Raw genomic sequence first — 12152 nt, 5'->3', positions numbered from 1 at the left:
GTTACTTACTATCACCAAGCCTCAATTTCTTCATCTGCAGAATGGGCTCAATATGACTGATTTGAAGGGATTATGTGAGGATGAACTGAAATGGCATTTAAAGTGCCCCCACGCAGAGTATGTGACATAAATTTCTTCCTCCTCTTCTCTCTTCTTTGTCTCCTAATTTTCCTTTGCTTTTCTTCTTCATTTTTCTTAGTTCCTTCCTTCTTATCCTGCCTATCAGTATGGAAGGCCCAACAGAGAAAGCTGTAATGCATTTTTCATTAGGATATCATCTTTTATTTCAAGATTATGTCTGAATGAGGGATTTCAAGCCCTTAAGCAGCTCTTAAGTAGCTCTCCAGAGAATAATGCAAACCAGATTCCAGAATTTGGTCTACTGTAACTTGAGCCAAAGGAGGAGAAGAGTCTGATTTCCTGGGGTACCTGCAGCCAGCCTTCTCCACTAAGGGGACGGGGTATGGAAGAGGGCAGGCTCTGCGGGCTTTCCTGCTGATGTTTTCTTGAGCCCACAGTAGGAATGGAGGCCGCCTGCCCTGGACAGGGACTGAGGCATTTAGAATGCCGAGGGCATGTTTTGCCTTCCATTTTTCTGCAGAGCTGAAGGCATTTGAGAAGGCAGGACTGTTCTAGAAGACCCTGCCAAACTCCCATTTGAGATCAAACTATGTTTGAAATAAAACTATGATGAGATTTGGCCAGTTTCACTGGTGTTCCCCAGACATCATAACATGATTTAATTATTTTTATATTTGTAAGTCATACCAGGCATTTTTCATTTTAAATTGAGTCAGGAGAGGGGCCTTGAGACTTTAGGTGTATGAGAGATTGCTAGGGTTGTACGTTAGAAAGTTTTAAAGGTTTTGGGTTTGCATAATGGATGTTATCTCTGAAACGGATTGAACCACTGCCCTGTTCAAGTCATCTCTTGATTCCATTGGTTTCTGTGGTTTGACAAGCTCCTCTATAACTGCCTTGGGAATTTCAATCTAAAATTATAATTCACTAAATCAGCTTTTCAGCCCATTTGCCCTGAATTAAAAGCAGGCGCTTGATTTTTTTTTTCCTTAACACTCACTAGTTAGGGTTGCTGTTGTCCGCAGCCGCAAAGGGTGAGGAATGATAGGTACCGCCAAGGCTATTTGGTTGTTTAAGCAATCAGAGTTTATTGATAAAGGGGAAGAGAACAAGGAGCGGGGATAAAGAGGAACAGAAGAAGGAGCGGGGAAGCACACGGCAAATTGGTACTTACAACATCCACACCACAATCAGCCAGGAAGTCCCAATAGTTTGTACAGCGGGCGGATTTGCCTACAAAAGACACACACAGAGTTACAAAATCAATAAAATATTAACGAAAACATCTGCAATAGAAAGGTTGACAAGGGACCTTCATCAAAGAACATATCTTTATGTCATAAAGGGTTCCTATAAATTGAAAAGAAAAGGAAGCAATGCAACTGGGAAAAAAAGGGCAAAGGAAATAAAAAAGGAAATTTACAAAGTCATCCCAACAGCCACGTAGGGGCACTACCCTGAGTGCCCTTTAAGAGCCATGTGTCGTCCTGGGCAGGATGCCAACCATCTGGACAGGACGTCCAGCTGCTGAGATTTGTAAGGATCCCGGCCCTGGCCAGCCTGGATCTTACCTTATCTCACTCAAAGACCATCATGTCTTAAAGAAACACAGAGCCCCTCCACATGAACTACTGTTCCTGGGAATGCTGGCCGTAACAGGGACAGCTCCTCTTGGCAAGCATATAGCCTTTGTGCCCCTTCCTATAGAAGCAACCCCCTCCTGACCTGAGGTAGCAAGTACACACTTCCATCTAGCCGGCCACCACTGGACCTTCCCTGTAAGTAACTCCTAATAAACTCCTATGTCTTGTTTGCCATCTCCAGGTCTTTTCTTTGGTCTGTCTGCAGCCTATCCCACACCGCTCACCCAACTGGGCATGCGGCCAGACAGGCCAATAAAACTAAGGAAAGATACTCCATCCACCTCACTAGCCTTCAAAGTGATAGAAAGCTTTAAAATAATAGGACATCATTTCAGCCTATCAGATTGGTAGAAATTTTAGAAAATAACAATACCCAGTGTAAGTGAGGGTGTAGGGAAAGAGAATCTTGACTCACCTTTGTGAAAGTAGGAATTCATAAAAAGGTCTTGAAGAACAGTTGGGCAGTAGCTAAAATTCATAATGGCCAATTCTTTGAGCAAACAGTTCCTGCAGATATGCACATATACATATGTTTCCTACAATCCTGTTTAATACAAAAACATAAAAAAGACAGCAATCTAAATGACTATCAGTAGGAAAGAGATTAAGTGGAATTTCCACGCAAAGGAGTACTATAAAGCCATTAGAAATAATGAAGTAGATTCCTACAGGCCGACATGAAAAGACAGCCATGATTTACTGGGTATGAAAAAAAGCAAGTTGCAAAACAGTATGTATAAATTATTCACTGTTAATTAAAGTTACATGTAACCTATATTTGCATATAGAAGTTTAGAGTCATTCATTCAACAAATACACAGTGAACTACAACATATATTTATTCGATGCGTATATACATTCATTCAAAAAAACAGTACTGAACCTCTTATGTGCCAGGCCCTGGGTTGCATTTAAGTGTGCATCTATTTACCTGTCTCTGGGTATACTGCTCATCTGTAGGAGAACACACTGAATAGTGGTTATCTTCTGGGGGTGGGTGAGATTATGAAGGGTCTTTACTTTCTATTTCATATATTTCTATGTCATTTCATCAAAAGGAACTCAAAGTATTAGATCTTTTGTTACAGATAACCATTCTGACACAAATATTAACCAAATATGTAGAAAATGATAGCAAAAGTGTGGAAAAGCAAAGAGGCCAGCAAACGGCAAAGCCTGAATAGGTTCTACTTCCAACTGTATGAGGGAAACCAAGGATGAGGGAGATGTTTTCTGTACAAACTTAATTGTGAATGTGATTACCAGAAGGAAAGAAGGACTGAAGCACTGTGGCTGTGTGTAAAAGGCAGCTTATCGAGCTGTGATGTTCCTGATGTTATTGTGTTGACCATCCGAGAAGACCATCCTCTCTAAGCATGTTTTCTGACCTGATTTTTTTTTTTTTGAGGAAGATTAGCCCTGAGCTAACTACTGCCAATACTCCTCTTTTTGCTGAGGAAGATTGGCCCTGAGCTAACATCCGTGTCCATCTTCCTCTACTTTATACGTGGGACGCCTACCACAGCATGGCTTGCCAAGGGGTGCCATGTCCGCACCTGGGATCGGAACCGGCGAACCCCGGGCTGCCGAGAATATGCGCACTTAACCCCTGCGCCACCGGGCCAGCCCTGATCTGAATTATTAATAACCCCATTGATCTTCTCTCTGTCAGACAAAGACTGAAAATGATGGAAGATTCTGGAAGAGGTTTACCATAAGTTGAAAGGCTTAGAAATGAGGAAGTGTTGTTGGAAACACTCATAATTAAAACTTGAGGGGAAAAGTTGACTGCAGGGGCTGAGGAGGTAACAGAAGTGAGGGAAGTAGGTAAGGTATAAGACAACGGAGAGGGGTGAGGACAGAAGTGGAGAACGCACGACCCCTCCCAACGAGGCGGCCGCTGCTCAATTATTGCCACGTAGGAGTTCAGGTCTAATGTTGCCAGATGTAACTTTTCCAAGGAAAGCTGGAAATCAAGATTCTCATGAAAAATCTCCTGTTTTTGAAATGTTGGCAGCTAATTTAAATTTTTTTAAAAAGATTTAAGATTGGGGACCTATGGACATTTAAGAAGAGTCATACGAGCAATTGTTCTAAATTCCTCCATGGTAACTGCAATAAAAGTCTAAATGTATCAGCAGAAGCACATGCTGTATGACATCGTGTATGCACACACATGCCCACAGATACAGACCATCTTTAAGAAGGAAAGGGGGGAAAGCCAAAACAGTTACATAGTCCGTACTGTATCACTTAGGTCAAGGATACTTACCCATTTGAAGTGTCTCCTCTGAATGTAAGTCTAAATTGGTTTTTGATAGGAGAGACTTGAATCTATGGGAAGATGGGAGAGAGAAGCTAAGTCAAGTAGCTCATTTACTCTAAAAATGCAGAGGCCCACTACAGAGATGGGACTTGTATACTGCTACTGTTCAAGCAAGGGCCACTACAGAAGGCCTTCTGTTTAATTACATTTGACCACGTACAGCAAAAATCCAGCGGATACAGCTCTCAGGTTAGGTCAGCTAAGCATTACACTCAGAATTTGATGTCAAATTGCGAACTGATCATGAAATACTTAGAAATAGCTACAGATAGGCTAGCACACATTTTCCAAATGTTCCAGCGTTTTTCAGGTCATCCCAAGTTTCTTGCCTCTTCTCAAACAAAATTTTTAAGATAGCTATTGTTTCTCACAGATAACAAAAATTGACTTTCACTCAGACCTAAAGTTCAGTAACATTTATGTGATAACTCCCTCAATGAAGAATATGTAAAAAATCAGAAATCGGAGAGCCAAATTCATTATACCAATAACCATACACAAACGCACTGCGTTTTTCACCCCAGGAAACCGTGTCTGGCCTTGATTTAGAGCCTACTTACTCTTACTTCACTCAGAGTTTTAACAAGCTTAGTAGTACTTTGCAGTTCCCAGAGCATCAGAATTGCCATATATTATCCAAAAAGCCTATTTAATGTAAAATACAATTTTATATTTGGAAAGGGTAAAAAACTTATTTTCCTAGGATAAACTAGAAAAGAAAAAACTTGAAAAATGTTTCCAGTTTGTGAGGATTAGACATCTCTAAAGGACAGGTAGAAACTTTTGCGTTTATTAAAATGTTGTTTAAATATAAGAATTAGAATTTTATTTAAATTATTTTAAAAGGAGGGAGTACAGGTTAAAACTAAGTCACACACCACATAATGACGTTTCAGTCAACCACAGACCACATACGTGCTAGTGGTCCTTCAATATTAGCACCATATAGCCCAGATGTATAGTAGGCTACACCATCTGGGACTGTGTAAGTGTAATCCACGACGTTCACATGACACTGAAATCATCTAGCAATGCATTTCTCAGAACGCATCCCTGTTACTGTTAGGGGACACACGACTGTACTGAGAAACCTTGACCTTGGGCTTGAAGTCAGGGTTTAAAGCTCAGCTCCACCCCTTTCTAGCCAGGTGACTTTAGGCAAATTAACTTAACTTCTTTGAGCCTCAGTTTCCTCATCTGTAAGAAGGGGCTAATAATAGCACTAATTCATGAGTCTGCTCTGAGGATTGAATGAGACAATCCAAGTGAAGCATTTGACACGCAAAGCTCTCGGCAAAGATGAGCAAACTCATCATCTACAACTTTGCAAACTCCTTGAAACCTCGACTCAGAATGGCCCCCACATATCTCATATATAATAAATGATTAAGTTCAGTTTCCCATTCATTCATTCATTCAAAAAATATTTACTACATATCTTTTCTGGACCAGGTACCTTTTTGTGCCCTGGGATAAAGAAGTAAACAAAATACACATTATGTGAATTTTAATTCAGATTACTAAACTATGATAGGTCATTTTTTAAGTGTTCAGAGACGTTACATTAATGGAGAGAAGAGTCACAAGGGAGGGTATTTTTCATTTTGAAGACTGCAAGACACACTGGAATGAGGGTCTCGGGGCAAGAAAGCAAGTGAGGAGAGCAGGGCCCTAAAATGAGGTCTCTGGCACTCAGACCTGCTGTCTACTGAAGGCTGGTTCTGAATTCTACCAGGCTCTTTCTTCTGGCCAAAGCCACACTTACTTGATGCTGTGTAGCTTTCTCGTGACTATCACCGGAAAGTCAACTTCAAAATATTTCCTTGGGAGAAGACCCTCATCCTGAGAAAAAACACAGTTATCTTTATAATTATTTATTCAGTCATATATTCACTGATCATCCTCACAGACCAAGTACCAAGGCCCGAGGAGCAATGGGGTATTTAAGGATTTTAAATCAGGGGATGATATGGTCAGAAATGCATTTTCTAAATTACTTTGGTCTCAGTATGAGGAACAGATGGCGCAAAAAATTAGGAGGTTACTGTGGTCACCTAGGCAAGAAGTAATGGGCAGCCAGAACTGGGGAAGCGTCCACTGGGATGGAGTGGGGAGGAGCAGGAGGCACTCTGGATGTAGGATGTAACAGTAAGCAGCTTGAGACCAATTAGAGAGAGTCAGGAAATCAGTGTAGTGGGTATGGACAAGAATCTTTTGGATGAAATGAAATAAAATAGCAAATATCAGAAAGCATCACATGAGGTGAGGGTAAGTATTATTTTGTAATATATTTATTTTTTTCTCTGACAGTGGAGTATACTGGGGTGGTAAAGGACAGGGACTCTGCAGCCCAGGTGGACAGGATTCAAATCCCAGCTCCACCACTTGTTCACTCTGAGACCTTGGGAAAGTCACTAAACTCCCTGAGCCAAGGCTTCCTCATTTGAAAAGTAGAGAAAATGATACCACCTCGTGGGGTTGTGAGGATTAATGAGGAAATACAGGAGTGAGAGAACAGGGCCTGAACCTAGTAAGCACCATGTGTGTGCCCTTATTTACAGACATCAGTACATAGATGTGGGTGCTAGATTGGGATATACATTTATTTTTTACTGTGAGCTGCAGTAAAAAAAAAAAAACTGTGAAAACCTCACACATAGAGACACACACACACGGCCCTGCTTCCCCCTTCTGCTTTCCCTAGCTTGGTTGGTACTATACCCTCCTTCCCACAGTCACTCACTGGTCATCCTAGAATTCTCTCCATCTCCACCCTGTTTGATCAGTCACTCAGCCCTGCCTGCTGACTATCCTAGAATGCATCCTCTCCTCTTCAGCTCTATCCCCAACTGCACAGACTATAACAACATCCCTTTCTGATCTCTTTCAACGACACACTTCATGTTGCCTGCAGCAGCTCTTCCCACCTCTAAGATTTAGCTAAGATGCTGGGTGCTCCACAACCTGGCCGACCTGCCCACCTTCTGGCCTAGTACTCTTTTAACGTGCCTGCTCCCATCTGTGCTTATATTCCAGAAATACAGAACTACTTATTTAAAAAGAAAGTTGCTGATATCCAGAACCTGGTGGTGGTGTCAATAGAGGGTGGGATAAAGAAAAAGGAGGAGTAAGGATGGCACCCTTGTTTCTGCCCTGAGCAACTGGGCAGGAGAGAGAACCATTTATGTAGACAGTAGTAAGAGATGGAGAGCAGTATGGAGGGGCAGCAGACCCCCTGATGGGACAGCATGATGGGAATGGAAATCATGAGCAAGCATTTCCTAGTAGGAAGGTGACCCCTAAGGGCAAGTGTCAGAAATGTGAGATCCAGCTCCCCCTATGCAGACACTAGTCCTCAGTTAAAGTCCTAGGGGATCTGGAGGGGTGGGGGAGGAGGAAGGAAGAGAGGGAGGGAGAGAGGGAAGGATGGGGCAAGAGAAAGAGAGAGAGAAGAGAGGAAGGAAAGGAAGGTACGAGGGAGGCAGTGGCCGGGGGTGGGGGGAGGAATAAACAAGACAGTTTCCTGACATCAGAGGAGCTCCCGCCTATCAGCAGAGTAGGGCTATGTAATCTATTTGAAGATCCGTGGAGGACGTGTTTAGAGCATGTGTGGAAATCGCACCTCCCACCTGGCATGGTCCCCTGGCTGCACCAGCAGAGGCTTAGCTGCGAGTCAAGGACTTCTGCTGCCACTGCTACATGAACTTGATCTGTATGATCTCAGGGGCCCAGGACTGGAGGGTTGAAGACTCCCATGTTCAGGCAGCGGGCAAGAATAGGGCAAGGGAGAGCCGGTATTGTCATAAAGAATAAGGAGTGAGTGAAACCCATTAAGGGGTTTCCTGACTTTCTCTAGGAAATTCTACAAGACCTTTCAAGAACTTTTACTCACAGGGTATGGAAAGTTAAAGATAGTCTAAAATTCCAGAAGACAAAGAGAGCAATTAAAAGCAAATGAATGACAGATAGCATAGAGTCCTACAACTCAAATGGGTCTTCTGACTTTGTAAAGAGCTTTCCCTGCAGTAGCTCACTTGATCCTCCCAATGATTCTGAATAAGAGGGCACTGTGGAAGGGAAGCTTCCAAAAGGCACACCTGGAGCTTTTAAGAAACAGACATCCTCTTTCTCGGCTTTCAGAAAAGGGCAAAATGGCTGTGGGAAGTGATACTTCCACTTTTTAGTCTGTGATTCTCTAGGCCCTTCCGACACTCCACTCCCAAGTAGCTCACATGTCTCAAGGAGGCAGGGAAGACACCCAAGACTGACTACAAGTACCAGAGGGCAGCCAGGAGCAGCCAGGAGGAAGGGTACCACTTAGTCTCAAAGCAGATCCAACATGGCCGACCGTTTCACAGGCCAGCAAAATTGACAATCCTTCCCCTATGTACTTGACCTTTCAGTTTGTAGAAACAGAATTCAAGGGACACCAAACAACTGAGGCCCCTTAAGAGTTTCACTCACTCCTTATTCTTTGTTTGTGACAATACCGGCTCTCCCTTGCCCTATTCTTGCCCGCTGCCCGAAGATGGGAGTCTTCAACCCTCCAGTCCTGGGCCCCTGAGATCATACAGACCAAACTCATATAGTAGTGACAGCAGAAAGCCTTGACTCACAGCTAAACCTCTGCTGGGGCAGCCAGGGGACCATCCAAGGTGGGAGGTGCATGAGACAACAAGACCAACAGACAAGATTTTCCTCACTCTTTGATAGGAGCACATATATTTCTGAAACAGGGATTAGCAAACTTTCTGTAAAGAGTCACAAATAAGTATTTTAGCCTGTGAAGGCCAGACGGGCTGTCATAACTGCTGAACTCCGCGGTCACAGTGCTAAAGCAGCCACAGAGAATATGGAAATAAATGGGAGTGGCTGCATCCCTTAAAACTTGATTTCTAAAAATAGGTGGCAGGCTGGATTTGGCCCATGCAACCTCTGCTCCAAAAGAGCAAACATAATAATTGTTTTTCAAAAAAGGAGGAACTTTAGATTTTAAAAAATCCCTTCAGACCAATATGATTATCAAACAAAACAAAAAACTTCCACAGAAGACTTTCAGACCCTGTGCTCTTCTCCTTCCTCACTACTGACAGACAGCCTTTTCCTTGGAAGGAGCACGTAAGCCTCTGTGTACCTTGCTCAGAAATAAAAATCTCAGATTTATTAATTATTAACTCACTTGCAAGATGGGGAAAAAACCAAACCATGTGACCAGTCAAAAAGGTGTCAGGCCCAAAGGAGGGATTTCTCCAGCGGCCCCTGTGAACACTGACACTGCACATTCGCTTACGCTGCATTCTCTTCCAGTTCCTTCTGCTACACCATGGTCCCCGTGTTACACAGGCACAATCAACCTACAGAAAAGAATCCCTGGAACACCCACAGGGCTGTGTGTAGAGGAAAGGGGAAGGAGTCTGCAGTTCGATGAGCTGGGCTCCAATGTTTGTTCCACATTCCAGTGCCACCAGATATCCAATTTGGGGAAAGACACAAGCTCTCGCAGCCCCACTTTCCCCATCTGTGTAAAACTCTCCCCTCTCTTAATTCGTGAGGCCATGTATGTAAATGCACCTCATAAATGTTAGTTATCTTATCCTAAATGAAGAATGCAGAGGCAAACGTTTAATACTAAGACCATGTTGATGCCACCGACTTCTCGCTTGAGTAAGAGAAAGGCTGGGAGCTCTGATGACTAAAGACCATCTTATCAGGTGAGCTGATTAGGGACAAAACAGATATGCAGGTCGGGTTATGCCCACACACTCTAATTTATCTTGGTGTACATCTGGAGAAATCTGGGGAAATGCACATACCCATTACTGCCACATGACTGACCTGATAGAAGACCTAAAAAAATCTGTACAAACCTGCAAAAAAGAAAATACGATCAGTGGAATCTTCGTAGGGCAAAAGGTTTGAAGGCAAAATTCCACCCCAGGAGTCAAAGCCCAGTGCTTTAGTCCTGCTTCTGCCAGTAATGAGACCCAAGTTTCCTGTCCTGTGAATGCAATTACACCTGCTCTTGAATCCTAACAGAGCAGGTAAGGGATCAAATCACAGATTGGCTACAAAAGGCTTTGTATCATATTATCATCGCCCAGAGAAATTTTACCTAAACGCTGCTATGCTGACAATAAAATCTTAGTTATTATCAAAATTACAAAGGCATGTGCTCTTTGTCTCAGCAATTCCACTGGCAGAATTTTCTCTCCTGATATATTTCCACACATGCAGGGGGAAATATATACAGAGATTTTTTTTATAACCCTGTTTGTAACAGCAAAAGATGAGAAACAACCCACATATCCTTCACTAGGGCCCCGGTGAGATAAAGTACGGGGCTGATGGGGGTTGTGGGGGGGTGTGCAAGCAGGTGGGGACAATGGTGGGAGACAGGCTGTCACTGCATCCCTTTTAATATAGTTTTAAAAGTTTTGAATATGGTGAAAATCTTCACAAAATCAAATTTAAACAACTGGGGAAAAAAGAGGGGGGATATTAACTTACCTTTAATGTCCAGAAGGCGGTATCCATCCCAGCCCCCAGGTTTATAATTTGGCAGTGACATTCTGTCTCCTGTAGAAATGCCTTTATGAGCTGCCTGATGCCATGGACACGAGCAAAATATCCTAACAGAGAGAGACAGAAACAAGCTGTCACTCAGCGATGAGAAATAATCCCTGCAAAGCTCTCTGCAGCAGGAGAGCCAAACAGAGCACTTCTGCCCTTCCTCGGGGTCAGTGGATTATCCGTGACTTTATAGGAAAAATAGCAAATTTTAAATTCTCTTTTTTTTTCAGCCGTTTGAACCAAAGTAAGTACAATCTATTTAATGGCAGAATTAACTATCCTAAGAAAAATAAAATGCACTATAATTTTACTTACGAAAGACAAGTATTTTACATCAAAACATCTGATCTAAATGTTCCTCTAGGAAGTGTGCCTTTTCATAGCTATAGTAAAAGCTACTTAGTTCTGTGGTAAAACTCGAAATTGCAAGATCACATGGAAAATAATATTTTTAGGTCAGGATATTGGATGGATGAGTGTCGAAGCAAAGAAAGCCACACTTCTTATTGTGTTCCTGTCATCTCCACCCTGTATAGGTTAGAGCCTCGGTGTCTGTAACATGGCATCACAGATTGGGGGAGGAATGCTTGTCTAACAAATTGACTTGTTAAGCTCTGGGGTGGGGAGGTGGGCAAAGGAGATGAGAAATAAAGAAGAACAAAGGAAGATAAAGTCTGTCTGTGTTGTAAGGCTGGCTGCTCTAAGTGTGACTATTTTAAGAACAAAATTTGAGAGTGGCATTTAGAAACTTTTATTGTGGGGCTGACCCTGTGGCTGAGTGGTTAAGTTCGCATGCTCTGCTTTGGCGGCCCAGGGTTTCACTGGTTTGGATCCTGGGTGCGGACATGGCACCACTCGTCAGGCCATGCTCAGGTGGCATCCCACATAGCACAACCAGAGGCACAACTAGAATATACAACTAGGTACCGGGGGGCTTTGGGGAGAAGAAAAAAAAAAGAAGACTGGCAACACATGTTAGCGCAAGGTGCCAATCTTTAAAAAAAAAAGTTTTATTGCAATTTGACACAGGAATCTTACGCCTGTTGAATCCACTAATAAATAATTTGGGCTTGTATTTTGCATGTCTTATTCATTTTATTTTGCTAGTAAATCATTTTTATTGTATTTTACAGAAATGTCATCCACAATGGATTGGATATTGGGGAAAAGAGATCCTCACCACACAGTTTGGGAAGCACTCTCCTATTGGGCTGCAGGTCCCCAGTACAGAGGCAAACCCAGGCGGAGGAAGAAGGAAGGAAGGAGGGCTGACATGCTGCCCGAAGCACAGAGTCAGGCGCCATGGTGCGTCCCTCTGCAGCATTCCGAAGGAAATGTGCCTCAAGAGCACAGGAGGGAGGCTTAAGGCCTCTTTGCCAGGCCTCGCCCAATCTTACGGATGCCTGGATTCACCCTCAGCTCAAAGGAAATACCGTGTCCTTATTCTCAGGAACCTCCACTTCAAAATTTCTTGGTATTTCTGAAAGAACCTACCTCAGGATCCATCCTTAGGGCCAAGATTTCCAGCACAC

The 12152-nt window shown here is 43.0% G+C and overlaps 1 long non-coding RNA gene across 1 annotated transcript; it reads right to left on the bottom strand.

Moving 5' to 3' along the window:
• Positions 1–1133: 1133 nt before the first annotated feature.
• On the bottom strand, positions 1134–11370 carry LOC124233575 (uncharacterized). The gene is made up of 5 exons (XR_006887096.1): positions 10558–11370; positions 5816–5892; positions 3997–4058; positions 2140–2268; positions 1134–1314 (listed from the first exon to the last, which is right to left on the bottom strand). It is a non-coding gene; the product is annotated as an uncharacterized LOC124233575 (long non-coding RNA).
• Positions 11371–12152: the final 782 nt, after the last annotated feature.

Source organism: Equus quagga, unplaced genomic scaffold (genome assembly GCF_021613505.1).
Source record: "Equus quagga isolate Etosha38 unplaced genomic scaffold, UCLA_HA_Equagga_1.0 205604_RagTag, whole genome shotgun sequence".
NCBI lineage: Eukaryota > Metazoa > Chordata > Mammalia > Perissodactyla > Equidae > Equus > Equus quagga.
The sequence above is the reverse complement of the archived record's forward strand: the minus strand, read 5'-3'. Positions and strand labels throughout refer to the sequence as shown.